General features: G+C 41.1%; 1 long non-coding RNA gene across 2 annotated transcripts in view; it reads left to right on the forward strand.

The window, feature by feature from the left end:
- Nucleotides 1-27,097, forward strand: part of LOC103691860 (uncharacterized) — a 105,132-nt gene extending 78,035 nt beyond the window's left edge. For both annotated transcript variants that reach the window (XR_010064870.1, XR_010064871.1), the window contains one exon: nucleotides 207-27,097. This is a non-coding gene — a long non-coding RNA (uncharacterized LOC103691860). The remainder of the gene's footprint in view (nucleotides 1-206) is intronic.
- The last annotated feature ends 524 nt before the right edge of the window (nucleotides 27,098-27,621 follow it).

The raw sequence follows: 27,621 nt of genomic DNA on the forward strand, positions 1-27,621 counted from the left end.
GGCCTGCTGAGTAGTTGGGCAGTCATGCCTAGTGTAACTACAAACTGCTAGAGAGGTCATAGGCCTACTGTTGCCATCTTCTTATCCCATATGATTCCTAACTTCATTCTGAATACTTACACTGGTATCCACAATATAATACGTATCTGTAGCCACAGATAAGTGTAGCTCTGTCCCCCCATTAAAGAAGCTTCTTCTTACAACAGATGCAACTATTCCAACTGGTTGAAATCAGCACAGAAGTGACTGTGGACTGCTCAACCCAGATCGGTACATCTGCAACACAATTCCTATCCTAAGGCTCAGGAAAATCATGGAAGCGGGAGGTGGAAAATTGTCAGAGCCAGAGAGAGCAGGAGTTAAATATCAAACAGCTCTATAGAGAAGTGATTAACCTACAAACAGTATTTGATAAATTCAACACTCCTTCATGACAAAAACCAATCAGAAAAATATAACCAGAGGGGCCTTGATGTGCTTCATAAAGATCATGTGCGGAATGTCTGCAGGGGGCATCACAGTGGTGAAAGAAGAACTGCTTTCCTCATGAGATCAGGAAGACAACAGGGAAGGCGGCTGTTACCAGGAACATTCGTAGTAGTTCTGGAAATCCCAGCGGGAAAGAAGAGCAAATAAGAGTCACAGCAAATGGTAAGAAAGCAACTGTCTTTAATTGAAGAACATTTTATTGTTGAAATAGAACATATGGAATCTCAAAACCAAACCAAAACAGAACCCTCCTATGACTGTCATAGGTATAAAAAAAAATGACCTGATTCCTCTCAATACCAACAATAAACACAACGGAACTAAAATTAAAAACATAGCCCCATTTTCAGTCTCTGTAAGAAAATTATTTAATTTGTATTTCCTAGAGTTTTACATAAATCCAAATATGCACTGAATATTCTGCTTTGATAGATTTTTTTCACTCGACACCCCCTGTGTGTGTGCATGTGTGTTTGAGGGTGTGTGTGTGTGTGTGTGTGTGTGTGTGTGTGTGTGTGTGTGGGCATACATGCATGTGGAGGACAGAGGTTAATTGCACATATTGTCCTCTATTGGTCCCGTCGCCCTTTTGAGACAGAGTCTCTCACTGAACCTGAAACACACCATGCAGCTAGCCTAGCTAGCCAGCAAGCTGCAGGGATTCTCTTGCCTGCCTTCTCAGCGCGAGGATTACAGAAGCACACTGCTATGCTTGGTTTTTAACATGGGCACTGGGGATCTAAACTAGGTCCAAATGTTTGTGCAGCAAGAGCTCTGCAAGCAGCCATCACTCCAGATGCCATGCTTATTTTGACCTGTAAACTCTATCAATAATTTGGTCTCACTTGGCATTTCATTAATCACACATGCCACAATTTTATTCATTCATCTGATGAATGTTTTGTTTCTACATCTTGGCTATGACATAAAGTGTCTTGGCATGTTGGTGCTGATGTATTTGTATAAGATCTGCTACATTTATTTTGGATAAACACTTCGAAATGGAGATAGATGGACAAGTGCCTATTTAGGTAGATATTGGCTGAAATAAATGACCAAAGTAGTCAGCATTTTGATCTCGCTACATGAACCTTTCAACCTTGTGAGTGGTTTTGATTATGTGCCAAGTAAGAGATCATCTACTATAGCAATGTACATATTTCTGTAATTAAAACTTCACAGTACCACCTAAGCCATTATGTATTTTTGCCTTAGTGAAAGAATACAATTCCAGTTGGTTCCCTTCAGTATACTCCCCTCTCACCACAGCGCTTAACTTTTAGAAACTTCAGACTTCTAGAGCTCCTATTCTTTAGAATTTTAAGCTGAGGATTCACAAAATCTCAGTCTCAGAGGCCCAGAAATCTCCAAATGCAGGAAAACAGTCTCCATTGCTATAAATAAAAACCTGAAACCTGTCACAGTTGGTTAATATCACCCACATTCTGAGCCACGGACAGAGAGGAAAGAGGCAAAAACAAAACATCTGTTGCTTTATATAGAAACTGAGCACATGCCAGCAGAACAAACCATCAGTGTTCAGGCACATGGAGATTTCCAGTGATCACCCGTAAGATCTGAGCCAGGGAGTCCCATGTTCAGTCCTGGTTAGTGTCTGCAACACTCAGTACCAACTAGAGCAGAAAGAAATCAGTGAGAGCTCCTTCTCTTCCTTTGCTAAGACCCACTACCCAGAGCTTGGAAAGTTGCCCAATTGATCAGCATCACTGAGGGGAAGGTGCGCATGAAGAGTGCCTGGTAATTATCAACTGCCCATGTCCCAGCTCAGCAAATCCTGGAGCACTACCTATGCACTTGGTAGTGTGCATAGTCTGATGACCAAAGTTGATGTGTAAGCAGCTGCACATACAGAGGATACATACATACATACATACATACATACATACATACATACATACATACATTGGAGGATGTTCCAACACCATTCCATCCCATTCAAGGATGTTTCTGGTCTGAATTCTATACATATTAGCCATGGAGCCTGAATGACTAGACCATAAAGTAGAGTAGAAGCCCTTCTGCTAATCCATTGCTTCATAAATGATAAGGCCAGTGTGCCTATTATAGTAGGCTGCCCAGTGTAGTGCATCTGTGCGTTTGAAAATCATACTTCGAAACTCAGATCTGTGAAGCAAGGGTCAAAAAAGAGACAAGAAGACAGTGTTGGAACGCCAATCTGGACAAAGGTGGAAGGACTAAAAGTAACAGAGCAATGCAGGGGAGAAAATATTTAAAATCAACTTGCAAAACAAGGGGGGCAAAGGTCACTCCTTGACTGCAGCTTTGCCATTTGCATTTACATTAAGAAAAGCGTGACCTAAGCAAACTGGTGTCATGGAATGTGCTGGAGACAAGACTGTCAGGTGTCAGAAGATGATCACTTGTTTTCCTAGAATGTGTGAAAAAAGTCAAGGATATTAAATCGAAGCAGGAATGTGAACATCCACTACGTAGGAACCTCTTAAGGAACAGAAACCGCCAAAATATTCAAATAAACACGCTCGTCCTTGTCCAATTCCATCTTCTCAGAACAGAACCCAACTTTGGACAAGGACCAGCAAAGTGAAATATCTTTAAAAGTATAAAGGCAGGACTGGCTAGGGATGTAGCTCAGTGGTCCAGCACTTATCTACACACACACACACACAGACACACACACACACACACACACACACACACACACACACACACAGGTACACGATGGGGGCGGATATGATTAAAGTTAAATATTCTTCATAAAACAAAACTGGTGTTAAGGAGTTTTCTGGGTTTTGTTTGTTTTCTCTTGCTTCATTGGTTAACGGCTGATTTTGTTTTTGTTAAACAGGGGTCTAGCTATATAGTCCAGGCTGGACTTGGTTGGACCGACTCTGTAGCCCAGGCTGATCTGGAACTCACTTCACTTTTTCTGCCTCATTCTGCTGCTGAGTGGTGGTTAGAGATGTGTACCACCATACCCCACACGAATACGTTTTTATTGGTGTTCTCAGAGTATCTGGGGTTAGAAAGAGGTGTTTCCCGAGCCTTTGCACTCTTTCTGTATTTTGTTCTTTAAGTGATCATTTAGAAGGGAAATGGGTCTTTAGTGTTTGGACAAAATAGCCAAGGTTCACAAATGACACTGATCTTTGGCCACCTAAGAACTAATGAAAACTAGGACTCTGTGGAGAAAGAAAGTAGGGAGGATTCTTGGGTGAGGAGTCAGCAGAATGTTTCAGAAGCGCCCGGGCATTTGGGTGAGATTTGAACTAGATATTGAAAAACAATGTGGTCATTCTTTAGACTTAAAATAGAACTACCACTTGATCCAGCAGTCTCACTGCTGGAAAGAAATAAAATCAATATGCTGGAGAAGCTTCTGAACTCACATGATTTTTCAAAAATAAATTTTATAAACTTTATTATAAAAAAACTAATAAAAACCCAGCACACTTAAATTCCCTAGAACCAAGTTCTACATACCTCGACAGACATCCATACAGTTAGAATAACCACTTGGAGCATGTGCTGTGTAACACATCTATGCTTACGGTAGCTTTATTCACAACAGCCAAGAAATGGATAGTTAGAGTTCATCGACCAATGAATGAATATGGAGTAGAGCAAAGGAGGGCTGAGAAGGGGCTAATCTTTGGTTACCAAGTTATAGCCATGAGGAAAAGGTTCTGATATGCTATTACATAGTGGGGTGATTGATGTGTGTGCATGCACATGTCTGTGTGCATGTGCGTGTGTGTCTGTGTGTGTGTGTGTGGTGTTACTGATATTGTTATTTATATTGTTTTATTTATTTTGTTATTTATATTGTTTTACCACAAATAAGTAATGTTTGAATAGATGGGTATATTTGACGTGATTTAAAAATCGTACAAAACACGCACATTTAGGAACATCACATCGCACACCATTAATCCATTAATATGTATAGTTTACATTTTTCATCTGTCAGTTAAAGAAAATTTAATTTAAATTTAAAAATTACTTTAAAACGAACAATAGTTCAGGTGCCCAAGATGTTAAAAAAAATAAGTGCTGACTGGGTGCTTAGCCCTCAGATAGGATGTTTATTCCACCCCTCTGAGGCTCAGGAAACATTGCCAAAGGAGGGCGTGAAAACCTTGTAAGAGCTGAGAGAGAGGGGAGAGCGCCTGCCGTGACAGCCCATCTTCTAGGCAGGACATGGCTGAGGCAACCATCAAGTAAAGCAGCTGAACTACTAGCACTGGGCCAGCATGAAATTGTCCAGGCCAACCGTCGGCCACGAGTAGGGGAGGGGTTCAGGGCCTTTGTAGGTGAACTGTTGGTTGCTGACAGATTATAGAAGGGGGGGAGGGTGGCATCACTGCCTTCAGTTGTGTACACACTGGTGAACTCACCAGGTTCCAGTGGACAGCTACAAAGCTGTGGTCACAGAGTCGGCCCTGGTTGAGCTCCTAGGGGGTCCCAAAGCAATCCAGTCGTGAGTGTGGAGAAGAGATTCTCAGGGAACACGGAAGGTGACGGAGATGGGAGGGAGATAATACAGGGCGGAAGAGGCTAATAATCAGAATGTATTGCACACGCATATGAAATTGTCAAGGAACATCAATAAAAAAAGAATGTGAAAAAACGTGCTGAATAAAAGCCGGAGTTAAGTGCCGTGGACATTTCTGTAGAACGCTATTACAGGGTATTGCATCTGCAGGGAGCTGATGCTAGACATTACGTAAGGATACGCTGGCTTTAGATCAGAAAAGAAATAGACTTTGGAGTTATTTGGCAAATTCAATTTAACTCTACTATATTTGATTACATTCTCAAACATTTTAAGTCTGGCTTTTGGATAAAGAATAGCACCCTGCCACCACTTTGAGTTCAGGAACCGTTCATTTGGAGGAAAAGAGAGAGGCAGGTGGAAGTACAAATGTCACCTAAAGCATAGCCAGCAGGACTTGGAGGACACTGATGTGTGTGTGTGTGTGTGTGTGTGTGTGTGTGTGTGTGTGTGTGTGTGTGTGTGTGTGAAATGGTTCCTTAGTTTGCCTCTGGATAGAAATTCAGCTCTAAGGGCAGTCAAGGCAGCAACAGGCTTGCAGGTTTGGTGGAGGGGCAGGGCAAGCTGTCCATGCTCTGTGGGGTGTGTTCGCAGGCTGATCCAGAGAGGAATGAGGGAGGGTCTGAGGCAGGCTCCTTCAGCCTCTTAAGCTTACTTATACAAGCATTAACTTCCCTCACTTGTAAGAGGAAAACAAACACTCTTGTTCCCATCTCTGCTTTTAAATTAGGGCTAATAAACCCACTCGTCGTGATTGCAATCTATCCAGTTTCCAAATTCCTTGGTCAAGAATCAATTAGCATGAGTCATTTTGAGACAGTGCTGCTATGTATTCCTGGGGCAGAGGCTGTATTACTTCTTTCCTGAACTTGCTAATGTCTTCAGCCTGAAACAAATTCTATTTTCTAAGTCTGAACATTATTGGACATGGTTCTGCAATTCTACTTTTCCAGTGACGTGACTTGATGTGTAAAGGCACTTAGCTGTGCGATGGGGCTGCTAAATGCTGTCTTCCTTGCATGGCTACTTTCATTGTGTGGCCTTCACATGCCTCTCTGCAGCTACTTCCTCTTATGAGATGACCCGCTTTTTCCCCCTTCTCCCTAGTTTCTCAACAGTGGGAGACAAAATCTGAACTGAGTCCATCATTTACCGCCAGGGAAGACCTTACTTTTTTTTTTCAAGCGCCTAACTAGTAAACTAGACTCTTCCAGAGACAGCTGTGGTGCTGCAGGAGAGGCCTTCTGCCATTTTCTCCTGATACCCACTTATGTGAGCCATGTTCTGTACTGACTCTCTTGCCGTTTGGAAGACATTCCTCACAGAGGTCTGAGATCTTCAGCATGCCCACTGAATACAAGCTTCTAACTTGTTCTGTCAGCTTCACCTTTCTCAGCCTTACCAGAGTCTTTGCCTTATCAGAAACAGGTGGGTAATGGATTTATATACTGTTTGAAGTGCTTTTCAACGGGATTACTGCCTTCTCCTTAGAGTGTAGAATGCTTCAGAGCACGATAGCTTAGTATCACTGGACACTCATTGCTGGGAGTCCAGGCAAAAGCTTCTCAATTGATCTTCATTCTCAGTCTGCAGCCTGGATCTACTCTAGGGACTGGAGAGGCAATCTAGAATATTAAAGGTGGAAAATCAGAAAAAAATACATGAAAATAATCTTACTATCCTGATCTGGAGGATTAACACTGACCAGCAGTGAACTTTTGTTATAAGCACTATGCATTTCTTATTTGCTTACTCAGCTTGTATTTTTGCAGACAATACTGTCTCAGGTAAACATTTCTCTTGAATGCCAGTATTAAAATACTATTTGCTTATTTACACAGCATCTTAATTTATTTCTCTCCTGGTACTTTCCTACCATATGCCACCATGCTTTGTGCCTTCCCTCCTATGAAGCTGTATTCCTGATGCTATACAGGAGTGCTGCTCTCCACAACTCATATCGAGAGTCCCTCTCATCCCGAGGGATCTTGTATGGTCATTCCTATTTGGAAGACATCATATACCACACTATCGCCCTGAAGATTTGCTATGACATTAGCTCTTGGAAATGGTATGTGTTGAGCGATGTTTCATCCTTAGCTAGGTGAGCAACCATGTTCACTTATTCTTTAGTTTTCCACATGTGTTTACTATTGTAAAACTTATTAGAAGAACCTGAGACCAAAGGTTTTGAATGTTTAGCCCCTTACCTTGCCATCTCCTACAATGACGTTAGCTTACATCACTTGCCTTTGCATGTTTTTGCTGTGTGACCTATATTAGTCTGTATTTGCATAGCTAATTGCTAGCACAATGCTGTACTCATGGATTTATGGAGATGCTGATGTAGACAGATGTACTCACCCAAAATTATAGCACATGAAGTTTTATACATGACTTAATTCTTGGTAGCAAATGACCATGTTGCTAGCTTATGTATTTGCTATTTTATATCTTCAGGCATCATTTTAGAGGATATTCTTCCTGCTAAATAAGTATAGTCTAAGACAGTGCACTGCAGTGCATTGACCTCAGCATCCATGTGTGGTCACTGTGCTTCTTGATTACATCATTCTCTCTCTCTCTCTCTCTCTCTCTCTCTCTCTCTCTCTCTCTCTCTCTCTGTCTCTCTCTGTCTCTTTCTCTCTCGTTCATCATAGTCAATGGAACAGAAGGCTATTGTGTGTAAAATGCTATACCATCTAGGTTTGGATTAGTACATTCCGTGACATTCAGTGATATCATATGACAGTGCATTTTTTGAATATATTTTTGTATTATGAAATCATACATGATCTGACAGCTGTAACAGGACCTGGCACTCTAAGTTGCTTTGACTCTTGTACATTCCTTACAGTGTAGCATACCTGACAATTCTGTCTTGTCTAGGATCCTTCTCCTGGGCTCCCATAGCAACCTGTGCATATTCCCATGTGGCCATTGATCCTGCTTCAGCAAATGCATTTACTATATAGAATATTACACGTTGGATTGTGAACTGTTCAAATTCAAAAATGGCGTTCTGATTTCTTTGGCTCACCTCACTGTCTTTTCTACCGTGGGTGCAGAGTCATTAAATAAACAGTGAACAGAGTCACCCTGAGTACCATTTTCCTACTGAAAGAGGAAAACATGAAGCATTGTGGTGACTTTCATCTTTCTCATGGCCACAGCCTCTGTGGTTACCTTGCCTCTCTCAGAGTGAGTGGTCAGCATAGCTGCCCACAGCAGTGCCACTGAAACTGGGCTGTGCTGTGGAAGCACTGGGATGTCAGGCTGGCTTCCTGCTGTCCTTGAGGATTCAGGGTAGCTTTGAGATGAGTAGGCTCAACAGCTAATCGGGCAGCAGCTGCTCTTGCCTGGAGGGATAAGGGAGAGGCATGGAGAGAGACGGGGAAGAGGGCCCACGAACACTGTGCTAGTCTTACCTGTGGATACTTGAGTGTCTGACAGCAGGTACCTTTGAGAGATTTTGCCACAACTGGCACTAGCAAATCCTTGTATTCTATTAAATAGTGATATTTAAACAGATACCACAGAGAATTTAGATGCCTATAGTTAGACTGTGCGGAAGAGGCAAAGGAGCGAGCTTGTGTCCTAAATCAGGGTGGATGGTAGAACCAGCTCTGACAAGGCTTCTAGGCACAGGGTATACAAGGCAGCTTCAGCTTTACCAAGTCTGATTCGATTAATTTCTTCAGTCAACTTCATGCACTCTGGCCACAGGATAAATCAAGCTTCTACCCCTGATGCTCTGCTCTTTTCCTGTTGATTCAAAAATAGTGGCCTTGCTTCCCTGCCAAGTGGTCACTGGATTTACTTAACGGCTACGAGAACACCCTGGAGATCTCCCGCCATTCTTAGAAGTTAAATCTTTCCTTTTGATAGACAGAAACTGACTCAACATGATAGCAACTGTCCTTTCTTTACCCTTTCAGAACCACTGGATATTCTCAGCTCATAGAAGGGAACATTTCCTCATGGGGCTTTCCTTTTTCTAAGATACTTTTTCTGAGAGACATTATGCACATGCCTAACTCTTTCATTCTGAGTACATCCTCTGAGCCACAGAGCAACTCAGAGATGATCAAGTTAGGCTGCCATGTTCCGCAGATAAGGAAACAGAGCTAGAGATGAGGGAAAGTGTCGATCAACTGATTATCTAGCAATTTAGAGACATGACTGGGATGGCATGGTGGAGATATACACAGAGTCAAGGAGATAGTTAAGGGAGACAAATCTGAGAAACAGAGAAACATTACTTTTTCAATACTTCATCAAAAATTGTCTTTAAGAATTCAAAATGTTCTGGATACTTCATTTTAAAAAAATGCATGATTCAATTTATCAAAACAACATTGAAATCTCAAGAGGAACTCTTTCCAACTAAGACCTTCCTCTTCCTCCTTGTCCTTCTCTACTTCCTTCTTCTCTTCCTCCTCCTTCTCCTCCACTTCTTTCCCCTGTGATTTTTCTTGTTTCCCCCTCTCTCTATTTCCATCCCAGTTGCGTAGACTCAGCTCCTGATCAGGCCTGATCTTCCCTGGTTCTCCGTCAAGATGATCCTCTGTATTCTTTTCAGCTTTAGGGGTCTTTCCATCCAACAAGTACCATAGGCCACACCCTCTGAATGTCCCCATTGTTACCTACATTGGCTCACATTGATCTTGTCCTGTCCTGACCACTACTCACAGGCAGTAGTATCCTTCTCCTGAATTCTCTCTATGTCACATTCCTTAACTTAGACTCTGGTGGACAGGGAATATGACTTAATTTTTATAGTGGCTTCATTATAATAAGATGTTGTTTTGTACTAGAAGCAGCTGCTAGGCTGGTACATTATCCTTCCAAATGAGAAGCCTTGTTCTATAGTATCTGCTCTCAAATGATGTCACTAAGTGCGAAATTGAAATTGGAAGTAATACCCAGAATCAGGAAGCTGAAGCCTTCACGAGTCCACTCTGGCACATCAGTGGTTGATCCTAATAACAAGTTCGTCACTTTATAGGTGGACTGTGGCTGTGAGAAAGCTTTAGATGGGAAGAGACAAAGTTTAAGTTTGTCAACATTTAACATAAAATTTAAATTATTTGTCAATATATTTCGTATTCATTCATTTAAAACTTAATGAGCATTTGCTAACGTTTCCAGTAGTGATTTGGTTCCTCCTTTCGTGGTACTTAAAGTGACCTGGGAAAAGGGATATTAAAGAAACAAACACAAAAATTAATTATCTGAGTATAAGCTATAATGTATATTATAGAGAAAAGAGGGTGCCGATAGAATATGAGCAATGAAATTTAATTTAGATTGGTGAAATGAGAGTGAGTGGATCAAATAGATTTCTTTAAGAATTAACCCTTTCCTTGCCACCCAAAGGGCAGAGAAGTGGGAATTCTATTGGTGAAGGGAGGAGGAGCCTCAGAGGTAGGAAGAATATCTACAAAGATCCTGGGCTGGAAAAGAACTTCCCTTGTAAGAAACTCAAACAAGAGCAGCTGGGGAGCAGTAAGGGGTGAGCTGCAGACAGGAGGAGTGGCTGGAAGCATACTGGATGTGACCAAACCAGGCCTCATGAGCCATGCTGAGGAGTTTAGAAACTTGATGGGAAATGATTTTCTATTTCAAACAGACCATAATTTGGAAGTGTTTGTGTTGTTTCTGTATGGGAAATAGATTTGGGACTAAAGGACAGAAGGATGAAAAAAGAGGATTAATATTTTAGAGTAGAGCTGATGTCTGACAGAGGCTTGGCCTAGCCTCCAGCTGGATTCAACCTTTGATATTCAAAGAGGAAGTTCTCATCTGCAAGCTCACATTCAAGAGCTATGAAACTAAGCTACAGACAAACTACCAAAAAACATCTCCCACTGTTTTAAGTCAGTTTATGATTTTGATTCATCTTGCATTTGTTCTCAGGTGTGTAGTCTGCAGAACGAGGCTTGGACAAACTTGGTAGGTATTTGTAGTATAGAAAGAGTAACATTAAATACATTTTGGAGATAAAAGCAAAAGAATTTACTGTATGTAAATAAAGTTCCTATTTACTTTGATGGTTAAAAACTAAGTTACTAAAATCTTTCTTTTCTTTTTAATATATATTTTGCATATAACATATATGTATACATTGCAATGTATGAATACATATATACATGATGCCCAGGCTATTCTTAAACTGCTAAGATCAAGTGATCCCCTTGTTTGAGCTTGCTGAATAGCTAGGACTACAGATCTCTGTCTTTACACTTTGTGGGGTATATTTTCCTTGATATATTATTTCTTGAAAAGGTCTCCCAATGTATAAAGAGAAGGTTGAGGTAGATATGGAAGGAGAAAAAAGTGATTGAAATATCTTACATACTTGTATGAAAGTGTAATAACAGAGCTCATTATTTTGTACAATTAATACACACCAAAATAAATAGAAAAAAATGAACCTTTTATAGTTAAAAAAGAAATCAGAGGCAGCTAAACCAGTAGAGAAAATGGTACAGACAAGAAGCAAGGTCAGGAAAACTGGTGCATTACTAAGGAAGCCAAGGTGAGTGTTTTAAGAAGGCAGTGAGCAATTGGGTTGAACCTGAATGCTGGTTAAACATTGAAGAGGGTAAGTACTGAAAACTTTCCATTCGGTTAAGCAGAACAGAAGTCACTGGTGACTTCTATAACTTGGGTGTTTGGGTGCAGTGGTTGTTGTTGAAGGCAAACTAGCAACAATTTCAAGTAATCAGAAGTGGCAATGTTCTAGAGGAGTGTTTCTTAACCTGTGGGTCGAGACTCCTTTCACATGTTGAATGACTTTCAAAGGGGTTGCTTAAGATCATTGAAAAATACAGGTATTCACTTTCCCATTCATAACAGTAGCAAAATTACAGTTATGAAGTAACAATGAAAATAATTTTATGGTTGTGAGTCACTGTAACAGGAGGAACTGTATTAAAGGGGCACAGAGTTGGGAAGGTTGAAAATCATTACACTAGAGAAATCATCCGAAGGAAGGACCCAATAACTAGGGGAAAGTGGAATCAACAAAGACATGATGTCACCACCCTCAGAACTAAGGATTAGTTTACATCAGTCTTGTGCAAGTTAAATAAACATGTCACTAGGCTACATATACAGACTTTTAATAATTTTTGTGTGTGGATGTTTGGTTTACATGTGTGTCTGTGTACCACATGCAGGCCTGGTACCAGCAGAGGTCAGAAGAGGACTTGGAATTCCCTGAAACTGGTGTTCAAAGAATTGTAAGCTGTGATGTGAGTGTTGTTAATCAAACCTGGGTCCTCTGGGAGACCAGTTAGTCCTCTTAACAGATGAGCCATCTCTCTGACTCCTCCTATTTCAAAATTATTGCTAAAAACACATTTATTCATTTTGTATATGTATGTGGGCAAAGAGCTGCTATGTGAGGGTCAGAGGACAACTTGTTGGAGGAAGTTCTGTCCTTCTACCCTGTATGTCCTAGAGATCCACTGGACCACAGGCAAGAGCTTTTACCTGCTGAGCCATTGGGATGGCCTCTTACCTATGACTTTTGTTTTGAGGCAGGCTCTTGCTCTATTGGCCAGCCACGTCTTGAAGTTGTGATCTTCCTGTGTCAGCTTCCTAAATCATTGGGATTGTAAGCCTGTGCTACCAGTGCTGGCAGAAGTTATGCTTTTTTTTAATTAAGGAAAAACCAAGACATAATTAAGCATATATCAAAGATATGTAGTATTGATAATGACCAGGAGGAATGGAAGCAATCAATGGCCTGAAACGTCAGATGGGACAAGATCTGATCAAAAGAAAGAGTTAGCATTTGATAGTCTTCTCTTAACCAACATAACAGCTTTCCAAAAGAATGGCCCAAGGACAGGTGGGGTCTCCAGACTCCACGTTGGTTTCTTCTCAGTTGCAGAGATTAGGAGTGAACTTATTCTAAAGACTGTCTGGTGCTCAAAACAAAGCAAGTCTGTTTACTGTCGTTCGTCTGTCTTTTCCCATTACTGATTATAGCACTGGAATCTGGCTATAATACTGAGTTGAACAAGTATAAAGTCACATTGTTGGAGTAACAGGAGTCCACATAATATCTCTATGTAGCACACAGTTTGGGAAGGAAGGCCAAGAGTGTTGTGGATGAACTAGTAGGTTCAACAGAGAGAAAATGCAGGATTCTCTTCTGATGACCTTTGTTAGGGTCATTATCTTAGCATGAGGAGATCAGTTGAAGAAACTGGTCATTTGAGAAGTGTGTTAGGGTTTGACAAAGATATCATGAAGACTTAGAGGTAGTTTACTTTCCACCCCCTACACTGGAATCCAGTCTAACTCTGCACTAAAATCTTCACATTTTCGCTCCTGAATGTAGGAGAAACGGAGTTCATTTCCATGCATGTGAATATGTGTATTGGATCACCATTATTATCTGCTACTTAAGTTAGGGTCCAGAGCAGTTGAGGCGCTGCTGTAGTGTTTCCTTTTTCAACCCAAACCATTTAGAGCCAGTATTCCCTCTATTGTCCTCCACCACTAACTGGAGCTTCTCTGAATCCAGTGATCACATGTTGCAGAAAGTGGTCCTCTCAGCAAAACAGGTACCATAACATAATTTCATGGAAAGGCATAGAAATGGGTGGGTACTCATCTGAGTACTCAGTCGTTCTTTCTAGCCACATCTATGCAATCCCACCCTAATTGCAGAGGAAATTTGGGGGAAGGGTCAGAATGTACAGACTGGATAAGGTTAGTTGGGTAGAAGTTCATCGATAGAGCTACGAGGAAGCTATTGTCCATGCTGAGTATACATCTTCCATAGCAGCTGATCTAGGATCACTCAGGCCCCTGCCAGTGACCACTCACCCACACTGTAAACCTAATAAACTCATTGGGTCTCCCTCACATACTTTCTCTTTCTGACAAGTAGAACTCAGAAAGGAGAAGGAATACATACTTAATAATCTGTCACTATTTGACTTTTAAAGATTGTTTCTTTTCTAATGCAAAATGATTCTGATTTCCTTGAAGCAATGAAGCCTGTGTTTGCCAATGAATTTGTGCCATGAATACTTTTAGTGCATTGGAAATGCTGCTGCTGCTACTGCTGCTGCTGTTGCTGCTGCTACTGCTGCTGCTGTTGCTGCTGCTGCTGCTTGCAGCGATGTTCTTTGTGGCATGAACTGTTTTATTTTGGCAAATGGAAGGTGGGAATCTACTGTTGTTTAGCATTCTCTCAAAATAGCTGTCAGTCAACTAACGCTGAATGCACTTACTTAAGGAACTGTTGAGAAGGCGATGAGAGCACATTCACAACATGTAATACAGAAACAATATCTTTATAAATATATGAAATTGTGATCAAACTAATAAGTTTAAAATTTATGTGTCATGTTTGCTTGTTTAGGTCCTTACCCAAATGGGGATATAAGAGAATGAAAAAAGAACAAATGGACAGAAAGACAGACACATATGCAGAAAAGCTGGGCTATGCACTCTCTGGCAGGGTAGCCCCTACTACTATGCAACAGCTCAGAACCTCAGCTTCTCTATTACGTACAGTGTAATGGGAGGGTCAGCTTCTGTCCTTAGCAGATCTCTCTAGGCAGCAGTTTCAGTCTGTAAGCATCCGGGAGGAAGCTGCAACTGCTAGCTTTTGCATGCACTGGCACCATTCAGACTTTGACTAGAGGAAGGCTTTGCCATCCCTCTGAGCCTCCCTCAATGGGAAAGCTTTGCCACTTTCCCATGGGTCTGGATTGGTCTTTGACATGGCCATGGCCATGTCAAACATACACATTCATTTTTCTATTCCTCATAAATGTACTCAAGGGTTCCTCGGCTCCCCACAGTGGTTTTCCTAATTTTTGTTAATATATTGATTGCCATAAGAATACGTGTATTTCAATGATGCCCCATTTAACAAGCTGGTGAAAAGAGCTAGAAAGAAATTTCTTGGAGGCCAACCCTAGTTGTATGTCTAAGGAACATTTCCACTGTGAGATTTCAAGCATCCCATTTGTGCTTGATTCTGACAGCCATGTACATTCACAGAACTAAGTGTTTTGGTCCATAACAGGCTATATAGAGTGGTCTTCTTACAGGGTTATGTTTCTTAATAATATTGTAGTGACACTAGTTGGTTGTTCTAGTTTGACTCTGTTGCTCTAATAAGCATAACCAAAAGTAACAGGGGAGGAGGAAAAAACTTATTTTAGCTTACAGGTTCTAATCTTCATGAAGGTAAGCCACGGCAGGAGTTTGGGAGTCAGGCAGGAGCCATGGAGAAATCTGGCACTAGCTTCTCTCTGGCTCACATTCAGCTGTTTTTCTTAAGTCCAGGTCCACAGTAGGCCTGGCCCTCTTATGTCAAGCAATCAAGAAAACGCCCCACACATGACCACAGGCCTATCTTACAGAGGCAATTCTTCAGTTGAGGTTTATCTCCCCACATGACTCTAGTTGATGTCAAGTTGGCAGTAAAAAACAATGCTGGTATAAGTATGCTTCATGTTGTTCTCACAATGACACAATTGCCTGACCACTAATTTCTCAGAACTTGCTCTGTCATTAAGTGATTCACAATTATATTTAGAAACAATCCACGGAATGAAAGGATTTTTCTCTAGTCATGATAAGCCCTCATCGTGTATGCCAAGAATGGCTATGTTTCTGTACTTACTCGTTGGTCTTGTTTATTTCTTCATGATTCAGAGATTGAAGGATGAAACGATGGTTTTGCAATAAGAAGCAATTATGTTGTAGAATTGCTTCTTGCTGGTTGACTTTATAACCTAACGCATCCCCTTTCTGAACCCAAGGCTGGAAATCTGAAGAGTAAGCCATACTAATGTCAGGCAGAACACATTTAAGTTATTCCATCTCTAGGCCTCCAAGGAATCTGTTTACAGTAAAACTGGAAATGCCCCCATGGCTTTTTCATGAAAGCTTTAAGTCAGCCCATTTTCTAGATCTGAAGGCCAAGAGATTATCAAGAAGCCAATGAAACAGAAGATTTTGCTCAAGTGTATTCATTCATTCAGGACTAGGCCTTAAGGGACTACTATGAGCACTTATTCATGTGGCCCCACCTGCTCTTCATACAGACACAAAAAGAGCCTGCATTTTGTCATCTTCATCAAGGAACTCGTCAGCGAATGGATAGGCTTAAGGCACGAATGTCTAAGATGGATTACTGGGTGATATGATCCAAACGTAAGCTTTTCTCCTTGTTATTATGCTCCTTTCTTAGTCTTGAGGAATTACTGATAGACAAATACTGCTGTAGTGAGAAAAATGAAAGGTTGGGTATTAGACAGGCTGTTACGACCTTGGTTAAGTCTACTTGGGCTTCAGTTTCCTGGTTTGTAAAAAGAAAATGATCATCATTGCAGCTGTTTGAAGATTACAATAGATATAGTTCAGTGTCTGGCCTAATGTCAAGTTAATATTTAGTCCATTTATTGATGTTTTTCCCATAGAAGATAATGAACAATAGCTACCATTATGCTCATATTAAAAAATATCATCTGTCCTAGTTAGTTTTGCTGCCAACTTGACACAAGTTCAGATTGTATGTGAAGAGAGAGCTTCAATTAAGGAATTTTACAGATTGGATTAGTCTGTAGCTGTGAGAGTCTGTCTTGATTGATGATTGATGTGAGAGGTCCCAGCTCACTATGGGTGGCACCATCCCTAAGCAAGTATAAGATATATAAGAAAACTAGCTAAGCTTGAGTCAATGAGTCAGCTAGTTAGTAGGTTTACTTCTCGCTGCCTGTTTCCAGATTCCTGCCTTGAGCCTTGAGTTCCTGTCCTGAATTTGCTCAATGATGGATTGGGTCTTGAAAGCATATTCTGAAATAAACTCCTCTGCAAGTCGACTTTTTAAAAAATCACTTATTTGTTTCTATGTGTGTAGATGTTTTGCCTTCATGCATGTCTGTGCACTACATGAATACCAGATGCCAACAGAAGCCAGAAGAGGGCATCAAATCCTCTGGTACTGGAATTATAGACAGTTGTGAACTGACATGTGGATGTTGAGGACCCAATCCAGCTCCTCTGGAAGAACAGCCAGTGCTCTTGACCACTGGGCCACCTTTCCAGCCCCCAAGTTGTTTCTGGTCAGTGTTTCATCACAGTAACAGAAGTCAAACTAGGATGTGATCATTACAATAACAATAATACCACTGCAGCCATTAGGGTAGCTTCCATTAGGACAGGGTCATATCCTAGTCATGTTTGACTAGGAGTCAAAATTACTTTATAATTCCATCATTGGGTAAGATAATATAAATATATTAATAGCCTGTGAATATTAATCTGCTCTTTGTGGAAAAAGCAAGCCAAAAAGGAAGCAAAGACATTTATGAACGAAGTTGTCCCTATCTCTAATTGTATGCTTAGAGCCACACACCCTCCTTCCTGAACATTCACCTCTCATGAGACCAGAGCATTTAGATGTGTCATATTCAGGAGGCCGTGTCATGTCCAGAGAGAGTAATGTGATTACTGCAAACATCCTTACTAGTGTGACATATTATTACTAGGTTCAAACCACATACTCAAGGGAGATTATAAGACGAATTTCACTAATTTGTTGAAACATCCAAAACACTAAACCAAATTGAGATTTTCTACTCTATCCACCCATGCCTCAACTGAGCTTTGTGGACAGACCTGACTGGGACAACAATGGAATGAAGAAAGGATAGACAGCCACATGTACAGAAAGTCTAAGATTGATCAAGTGGGACATTCAATATGACGAAGGGACACCAGCAGCCTGGAAACGCAGTGCCTTCATTATATTCCACTGAGCAAAGAGGCAGGTTTATTATAAACAGCTGAGTGAGGAAGAAAAATGCAAGGAGCTGTTGGTGAATCATGGGCCCTTCCTCTGAAGTTCCAGAGAACCACTGAGGCCAGGCAATGTGTGACAGTGTTGAAATTTTTGCAAGAATAGGGTCCTGAGAGGGCAAGAGACCTGGAGAGGCTATGGCATAAAACTTTGAAAGTGAAGCCTGGGTTGTAGTGGTGACACCAAAATGGTCATGCCAGAACTGTGAGACATCTTTTCAAGAGAGCTGTATACATGGAGTGGAACCAGACCAAGACAAGCTCACATATTAGACTGTTTGGTCCCTGGTTGAGGATGTTGTTTGGGGAGGCTATGGAAACTTTAAGAAATGGAGCCTGGCTGGAGGGAGTATGGAGGGCATAGGCTTTGAGAGCTCATAACCTCACCTGGCTTCAAGTTAGTTCTTTCTGCTTTCTGTGTGTGGAAATGTGATTTCTTAGCTTCCTGTGCAGGCTGCCATGCCTGGTCTGCCATTGTGGACTCTCTATCTAAAGCCATAAAGTAAAATAAACTCTTTCTTCCTTAGGTTGCTTGTTGTCACGGTATTTTATCATAAAAACAATAAAAAGCAACAAACCACTACTATCACCACCAACAACAAACTCACATAAACCACAAAGAATAAACCAGAGTTAAGAGTCAAAATAATGGTCAGACTTTCTAATCTCAAATATGACCAGAAGATAGTGCCAGGTCCCCTGGAACTGGAATTACAAACAGTTGTGAGCTCACATGTAGGTGCTGGGAATTGAATGGGGTCTTTTGGATGAGCACCCTGTGTTCTTAAATGCTGAACCATCTCCCCTGTCCCTCCCTCCATCATTTTAAGCAGGTAAAACAGAGTTCATTTGTTCTAGTGTCCTTGTCAACTCATTCTAATACTCCTGTCATCAGCCCTTAGTTTCTTTTGAATGAGATTCTGTCTCCACATTTATTTTTATTGTCCTCCTTCAAATGGCTGGCCATTTTAAATTGGATGCCAGGCATTATGAATTTTTTTTTATTTCAATAGAAATTCATTGCATCCAAAATGTGGTTAAATGGCTTGAAACTGGTTTGGTCCTTTTGAGTCTCCCTTATTTTATGCATTAGTGTAGAACACCAATTTATAGAGGCCAAATATTGCCTCCTGGCTGGTCAAACTACTCTGTAGTACTCTATAGAGTGGCCTATAAATTACAAGGCTTATAGTTTTGTCTAGTAGGCACAAATTATTATTTTCAGCTTTGCAAAACGCTCTTCTGAGATCCAGCAATCCCTTAGTGACATCTTATTGAAAGCTACTCAGCGTCTCAAGCCCAGAAACGGTGATTTGGTTATAGTAAAACATAGGCTAAACATAGGAAGAGTCCAGCTCTCCCCTGCCTCCATCACTGCCAGGCTGAACTTCCTGAACATGAGGGAGGTAAATAGGAAATCGCATGTAAATTTAACCAGAGTCCTGTTTGTGTTGGCTGCAAGCATTTTTGATGTCAATACTCACTTCATAGAACACTGGAATCTATATTTTGGGGTCCACTTATGTATTAGTTACCTATTATAGGCAGTTTGCTATTTTGATTTTGGGGGTATTTGTTTGTTTTGAGACAGTGTTACTCTATGTAACCCTGGCTAGCCTGGAACTCCCTATGTAGATGAGGTTGCCTTTGAATTTATAGAGATCTGCCTGCCTCTGCTACCCAAGTGCTAGGATTATAGGCGTATGCCACCACACCTAACATCAGTTTGCTCTTTTAGGCTTTTTATAGTGCTTGCAAAGTCTGAAGAATATACAGTGCAGACACTCAGGTCCCCGTATCACAGGTGGATTCAACCAACACCTGGTCAAAAGCTGCATCTGTGGCAAATGTAGAGTTGTCTTTATTACTCTCTCAATGATACAGCAAGCACATCAGCTACTGACCAAGTGTTTGCATTGTGTAAAGTATAAGTATCCAAAGACGGTTTAAAGTCTACCAGAAGCTATAGTGGGTCATAGGAAAAGGTGGTAGCATTTTATGCAAGGGACTCAGGCATTGCTGGGTTTTGGTGTCCCCTGCATAGCAAGGGATGACTCTATACCACGCCTCATTCTTTCCTCCTTTTCTTTACTCTTTTCCTGACCTTGGATTTCCCTATATATACTCAGATATACACAGAGCTTGTCAGTGCGCACTCAAGTGGCACAGTTAGACATCCATACTCTTGCTTTGGGGCTCTTTTATTGCTAACAGCAACTGCCTGTAGTTAACATAAGTAAATAAATAAAAAAGCCAAGATGGGGCTCCTGTTGTACTGATTCAGTAATGTCCTTCTACTCTCTTGACTTAACCTTTCCTGCCTTCATCCAAACTCCTACTGCCAAATACATGACCATCTTCCCTTGTTGTCCTCTAGTGTTTATGTATGGAATGCGCTTTACCTATTGGGACAGTCCAGCCAATCTGTATGTATATGTGTGACCTAAGAAGATAAATCGTAGACACCTTTGTCCCTTCTCTGGGGATGATGATTCTGGTCACAACTAGCAGAAGGAATTGAGTTGTAGGGAAGCTTTGACAGAGCCAGAAGGAACAAATGGGAGCAGATCAGTGCCAGGTCTTTGGGACCACTGCCCAGCGAGCATGGCATGAACTCCTATATGCCAATTAGCTTTTAGCACCAGGTCACAAGCAAAGCAACATAAAGATGAGAAAGACAAAGAGCACAGTGAGCTGCAGGAACCATGCTCACCAGTGGCATCAGTACTTACTCATCTATGTGTTTCCTGCATAGGAAGAAATGAATCTACTCAGAATTTCAACATCAGCTGTTGCATACAAGGAACAGCCTGCAAATTTACTTGGATGGTTATCAATGTTTCTTTGGATCTTGCTGTTCCCCAGCTGACAGCAGAGCTTCCTCCTTATGTTAACAAGTATTAGGGCTTCTCACAGCTGCCAAGTGAAAGCAAACATGAAGGGGACTTGTTTCTCACAATTGTAGTCAAAGGCTTTGGTTCTTGGGAGAAAGCACCTACCTTTCTAATACCCTAGGTTTGTAAGTTGGTGAAGTAACCTGGCCTGAGGCCTGGGATAACAGGTCTATGCTATGGTTCATTACAGACTGGGAACACCCAAGCACGAAGACATAGAGGAGCAGTGCTGGAGGGAAATCCATGGGGAAAGGCATATCTGAGAAGAGGACACAATGTATATGTTTAGGGGTAGTCAGCCTTTGAATTCAAGCTTTGCACTTAACTGAGTTATCAAAGACAGATTAGACCATCTTCTCTCTGATTCTGGTTTCCTTATTTATACAACAGATATTCTTGTTTTACTTCAGAGACTTAGTTAAATTGATTAATATTAACAACTACTGTTTATGAAGTATGATATAGCCAAAATTGTATGTGTCAAATCAGAAGCCATGGCACTTGACAGATACTAACTCTTGTTAATGTAAGCAGAATTGGGCTTTAGTGCATGGAACAGCTACACAGAATAGGCGGATGAGTCACAATGCTGGTGCCACAAGGCTCCACAGGCAAAGACGGCAGAAGAATCACACATCCAGAAGTTTGCCAAAGCGGTGTCCCTCATCCCATGTTGTTGTCTCTGAAAGTGGGAGAGGAGGTACCCCAACTCTCCCAGCAGAAATTCTATAGTCATCCTACTTTTATGAGCTACCAACCTCTGATTCCATGTTTTGGGACATGTGGATGCTCATATCTGCAGTTAGGATCATGTTTATTGTAGGATAGCTAAAGGTCACCCTATACCTGTAAAAGAGTCTCTGGTGAGTAGGAAAGTCTACCTCACAACATTAGGAATATCAGTGAGAAATTAGAGAACTATTAATTGGCTTAGGACACTACCATGATGGTTACTCTTACTTAAGTACTTGATTACATCTAGAATTAACTAAAATCCCAGTGTGTGAGTATATCTGTGAGGTATTTCTTCTTTACTAAATCATTTGAAGTGGAAAGACCACTTTCAATCCAGATTTTTTGAGGTGGGAAGATTTACCTGTAATATGGACCATGCCTTCTGCTGGCATCCTGTATAAAGGCAACAGAAGAAGGAAGCTTGTTCTCTGTGACCATTCACTCTCACTGGCAACTCCATTCCTTCACTGTCATTAGAATCTACTTCTTTAGGATTCCAGACTATACCGAAGAGCAGCTGAGACATCCAGCCTAGAGGTCTGAACAACTACTGACTTCTCAGATTTTCTGTTGTTAGACAGCTGTTGTTGTAAAATTATTTTTAAGAAAATGGTGTCTTTTACCCCGCACTAGGTCCTGCACCGCTCTGCCCCATGATATCTGGTGGATATGTTAATCTCAGTCAGCGAAGCCTCTCACTCGCTTTGCTCTATCCCATATCACATTGCCGATGGCCTCTCTCTGAGTCTGGCAACAATCTCTCTATCCATCTAGTTCCCAAAGCAGGCTGCCACCATGTCAGAAATATACATCTCAATTCCATGGCCGCTTAGTGTCCCAGACTTCACAAACTCTCTTAAACTTAATTCGCCACAAGAAAGAACACACAACACAAAAACCTCTGATCCAATTGATAAGATATAATTGCCCACCTAAACATATAAAGTCCTATACACATCCATCCCTTAAGAACATTCATAACAACCTGTAAAGGTACAGAGTGGAATCTATACATCTGCCTGCGTGTTCTCTCGGCAGCTTCCTCTCTAGTCTCCTTCTGTTCCAGTTTCCTCCTCTTCTCTTAAACTTTTCTCCGACCCATGTTTCCTTCTGGTCCAATGACAGGCCTCATTCTATCTGGTACCTGCCTTTACCTGTATGACATCCTACAGACAGGCATTGTTGGAGTAGCATGTAAGCTGTTCTAATAAATACCTCCCCATGCTTTTCCTATAGAGAACCTTGAGCAATAAATGCACCAAAGAAAAAGGAGAAAGATTATTATTACACTAAATGAAAGAACAACCAGGCTAAACCATACAAGGCTAAACAAACCCAGAGTATGTACAAAGTATTGATTAAATCTGGTGAGTTCCTGTAAGTGTAAGGTATTGAAAATATATAGAAGACAAAAATTTCCTTTACAGGGGGAAAGCACTCTGTCAGTTTCTCCCTCCACTGCCAGGTTCTTCATTGACTACAAACTTATCCCTCCACAGCTCAAGCACCATTTGCACCACCTTTTTCTCTCAATAAATCATTACTCGTTGTCTCCCAATGGTGCTCAGGGACAATACCAAGGTGGCAGCTGATACACCAATCCTTCATGTGTGATGTCTCCGAGGGAATATTTGTTTCCAAGAGCAAACCAAGTATTTAAACTCTGAAGGAATGGCAAAGGTGGGCATAATATTTTGTGGCAGAGAACGTTGTTAGCACACTGTAAAATTATACACGAGAAAACTTCTTCCTATAGTGCCGACCAGCCTGCTAAAGGATTTGTCTTTATCTATTTTCTAAAACAGGACATTATAATATAAACTGGGTAATTTAAAAAAGAAAAGAAACTTATTTCTGAAGGCTGTGGAATTCAAGATTAAAAGTTGAATTTGAGGGTTTATTTATTTGCTTATTTATTTATTTATTTATTCACTTATTTTTGCCTTTTGGTACAGCCCATGTTGGCCTTGAACTTGAGATCTTCCTGTCTTGCCCTTCTAAATGCTGGGATTACAGATGTGCTCCACCGTACCTAGCTGAGGTCCTTCTTGCTTTATCATAGCCTGACAGAAGACATCGCATAAGAGAGGGAGGGAAGGAAGGAAAGGACAGAGGAAGAGAGAAAAAGAAGGGAACAAATTTTATTACAAACTTACTTCAAGACAGTAACATCAGTCTACTCATGACTTCAGATTTCCTTGTGACCTATTCATGTCATAATGGTCCTGGTTCTTGACACCATGATATCACTTCAATTTTAACATCAAATTACAGTGGGTCCCATTCTTCTGGCTGACTGGCAGTAAATGATGCAGATCTGTCCACAGTCAGAAGGCTTCTTAAGGTCACCACTAAGTACCCACATTTGTAGTCACTTTTTACACCATGTTCCTTCTGCCCCACGAAGATGCAGCCTCCCTGAAAAACCCAGTTCACCATGTTCACTCTTCTCTCATAGGTTAAAAATAGCACACTGTTCAATGACCTCAATAATTTAGAATTCATGAATAAATAACTTGCCCAGGAGGCTACATTGGGGCTTCTATTTTTACCTAGAGTCTCTCACCAAGCAAAGTGACCTCTCAAGGATCCCACAGTGACACCCATTGGTCTTCTGGCTTCCTGGAGAACGGCCCCGGGAGAGTGTCAGTACAGTCTTTTCTCAAGTACTCCAATGAACTGATAGGTACTAGACTTCACACTGAGCAACCAATCCAAAATTCAAGCATATCTGCCTTGCTACAAAGTTTAGACATTGCCCTGAAGTGAACAGTTTTCCTCAGTTATGTACTTTGACCATGACATTTCTTCAAGTCAATGAAACCAGATAACCATATAGAAAGAAGCCTATGAAACCCTGAGCTAAAATATATCATTCTTACTTAAACTTAAATTGTTGCTCTCGGGTATTTGTGACAGCCATAAGAGTCTGACTGACATGTATATGTGTATGTGTGTGTGTGTGTGTGTGTATACATATATATATATATATGTATAATCTTCAATGACCATCACTTTCTCCATTTCTCTTTTCTGATAACTTATGACAAAGACATTAGGAGTAAATGTCCTTAAATTCTTAATTAGTGCTCTAAGCATCACTAAGTCAGAATGCCCACCATGATCTATCTTACTGTATGAAACAATTGTAATGTGTTCAAGATGAAAGTATACGATAATAATTAGCACCAATCATCAAATAGCTCTTCCCTTGTCTTTGAGTTTTTTGGGGAAGCTGCTCAAGAGTCTACTGAGCTCTGAGCTTTGACTCATGAACATATCTTCAACCAACATGATCAAAAGATAACTCCTATTAAAATTACTCAGAAAGGCATAGTTCGTTAATGCATTTATAAATATGTATAAAGAATCTTCTGTGAGCTAGATTTTTATTGAAAAACTTTAAAGGGTTCTGGTTTTGAAATTTCGTATTTCCAAGACAACGTTAAAATTGCTTTAGAAGATTCATTGGATTTTTTAGGGTAGAGACATGAAGGGGCCACTTCCAATATCATATGAAAAATACTGGTAAGAATATTAACGGCATATGCTGGTGTGGTGAGTAAATGTGTCAGAGAGGAAAGGGGGGGCTCTTGAAAATCATGAGAAATGTGACTGATGAGCAAACCAGACCAACTTGTCAAATACCACAAAACCAGGCAGGGGAGGTTCCAGGTTGGTGCCAAAGAAGAAAAAGCTGTTGTCACCATCTGTAGCTAGGGCAGGTAGTGAAGAATGTAGTTTCTTTGGGGTAAAAAATCAGTGGCCTTCTTGAGAGTAAAACTTATAAGCACAATTTAAAGAAAGCCAACAATTCCCATCAGAGACAAAAAGTAACCTCCCTGTGGCCTAGATGCTAAGCACAGGAACAGGACTGACTGCAAGGCACCCCTCTTCCCGTTCGCAGCTCTCATTCTCCATAGCCCTCATCTCTCAGATCCACAATGATGTGGGTTGCAAGATGTTCTGAAGGCTGCTAATAAGATGCAGCAATAATGTATTCAGCTCATAGCCTTCGCTAGAAACCACACTATCCACCTCCCGGCTGCATCTCCAAGGTGCCATGGGGGGCAGGTACAGGAAGTCTGAGGCGGGCAAGGGAGAAAACAAGCCTCACCTAGTCAGGGCATCCCTTCTCCTCAGGCCTTCAGAGGACATGGCTTCTCATTGACAAAATCAGAGCCAGGCAAGGAAGAAGACAGGAATGGCTTAAGGATAAAGAAGGGTTAAACAAGGAGAGGTGTAACTATGCAAAGGGCACCTGATGAATAACTGGCATTTACATGCATCGCACAGAGAACAGAACAAGCCTGTGATACTTGATTTCCTCATGGGCCAACTTGCTTCTGAAGGATGGGATTCATGACAAGCCAAGCCACCAGAATGCTATGCTACTTCCAAATGTGTGGCACAAGGATTATTTTCAGCTGATTATTTCCCACAGTGGGGGCGTGTGTGTCCCATTTGAATACACTGGTGGTTTACTCTGCCTGTCAGGAAAAGGGAGCTGGCCCGGTCACTAGAGTCTTAACCAGTGGTGAAGGCTGCAAACTAGTAACTTTTCCTTTGATTTCTGTCCCTTTTTACCTTTCACTTTTCCTTCCTAGGCTCAGCAGAGAATAATATTTAAGCCTGAACTCCAAGGTGGTTCCTCCAAATTTACTCTTGGACATGTCCCTGCCATCCCTGCTGTTCCTGCCTGCACATGGTATTATGCCGCTCACCTGCTCTTGCTGATTTGTCTGTTGGCATTCAGAGCCCTAGATAAAAACTTCAAAGCTTAGAAAGCTGTTTGCCCTTGCTTGCTAGTGCAAGGACTGTTGATAGGCCAGGTACTTAAGGAGGTGGCTAGGCCCTGAAAGCTGCCTGTCTGCCTCTATAGGACAGCTGGAACCAGTGTTTCTTTGGAATGGGCTAAGATAAGCCACACCAGCAGAAGGTACTAGTTAGCTCTCCCAGGTCCTTCCTAAACACAGACTCATGCCTTTTTTTAGTTGTTAAATGAAGTGAGTTCAATTTTATTGGACTAGTTGGGTCTGGTAGGTCTGTGTGAGTTTTGCGACTCCTGTCCTCTCATCATCCATGTCTGGCATTCCATAGGTCTGCTTAGCTCAAAAGACAAAACCAAACCAAAGATCATGGACGAATGAAAACCCATATCTGACCATCCCAGGATACCTGCGCCCTTCTCTTTGATTCTGCAGTATGTTTAGTCTGAGTTGCACATTTAAGCCCTCAAGCTGACATTAGTTTGTATGCTCTATGTTTGGTCAAGTATTGTTTCTTAATCTAAATTTGTTGCCAGTTTAGCACTGCAGGAGCAATACTTTTAAACTTTGATATTTTCTCCTAGAACCCTCAGCAGGATTCAGGGGTTAAAGTTAAAAAATTGTCAAATAATTACATGTAAGATTCAACTTTCATTGAGCATCTATCATGTGTGAGTGCTTTAGTATCTTTGCTCTCAAAGACAAGCATTTCAGTACAAAGTCCATCCGATAATTGAACATTTCATTTGTCATGGATGCTTGTTGGATACTTATGATAGAAAAACCTCTATTAAAAGCAGTGTTGAAGTCTAGTTGCCTGACTGTGGAAAAGAGAAGCCGAAGAAAAAATTTTATTTGCAAATGAGCATGAGTTTTCAACAGAAAATGGTAGTATTGGAGAATTTTGCATAGAATTTGCATACTGGTGGCTGTTCTGACTCTGAGCTAGATGAATATATGAGCTCAGGAGGAGTTCCAAAGAAATGGGGTGCAGTTGGTTGAATTGTTATCTGGAGAGATCAGCCCAGATTTCTGGTGGCAAATTGTTCTGTGCAACCAGTAATCTATGGACAAGATCCTGGGAGTGATGCATGTAAAGAGCAAACAAAGACACACTGGGCTGTGGTTTATAAATTTAAACTAAGCTCTGATTGACAGAAGCTTAGGACCATTGATTTCCTCAAGTTGTTCTCCTTGCATACCATGTTTTGGGAATAGAACATCTTGGGATTTGCCTTCTTTATTTAAAGAAGGTATGACTGCAAATGGTCCCCAGCCTAGGATGGTTCATCGTGTGATCTCCTGATTTTAAAATGATAGACAGTGATATATTTTA

This window comes from Rattus norvegicus, chromosome 3 (genome assembly GCF_036323735.1).
Source record: "Rattus norvegicus strain BN/NHsdMcwi chromosome 3, GRCr8, whole genome shotgun sequence".
Classification (NCBI taxonomy): domain Eukaryota; kingdom Metazoa; phylum Chordata; class Mammalia; order Rodentia; family Muridae; genus Rattus; species Rattus norvegicus.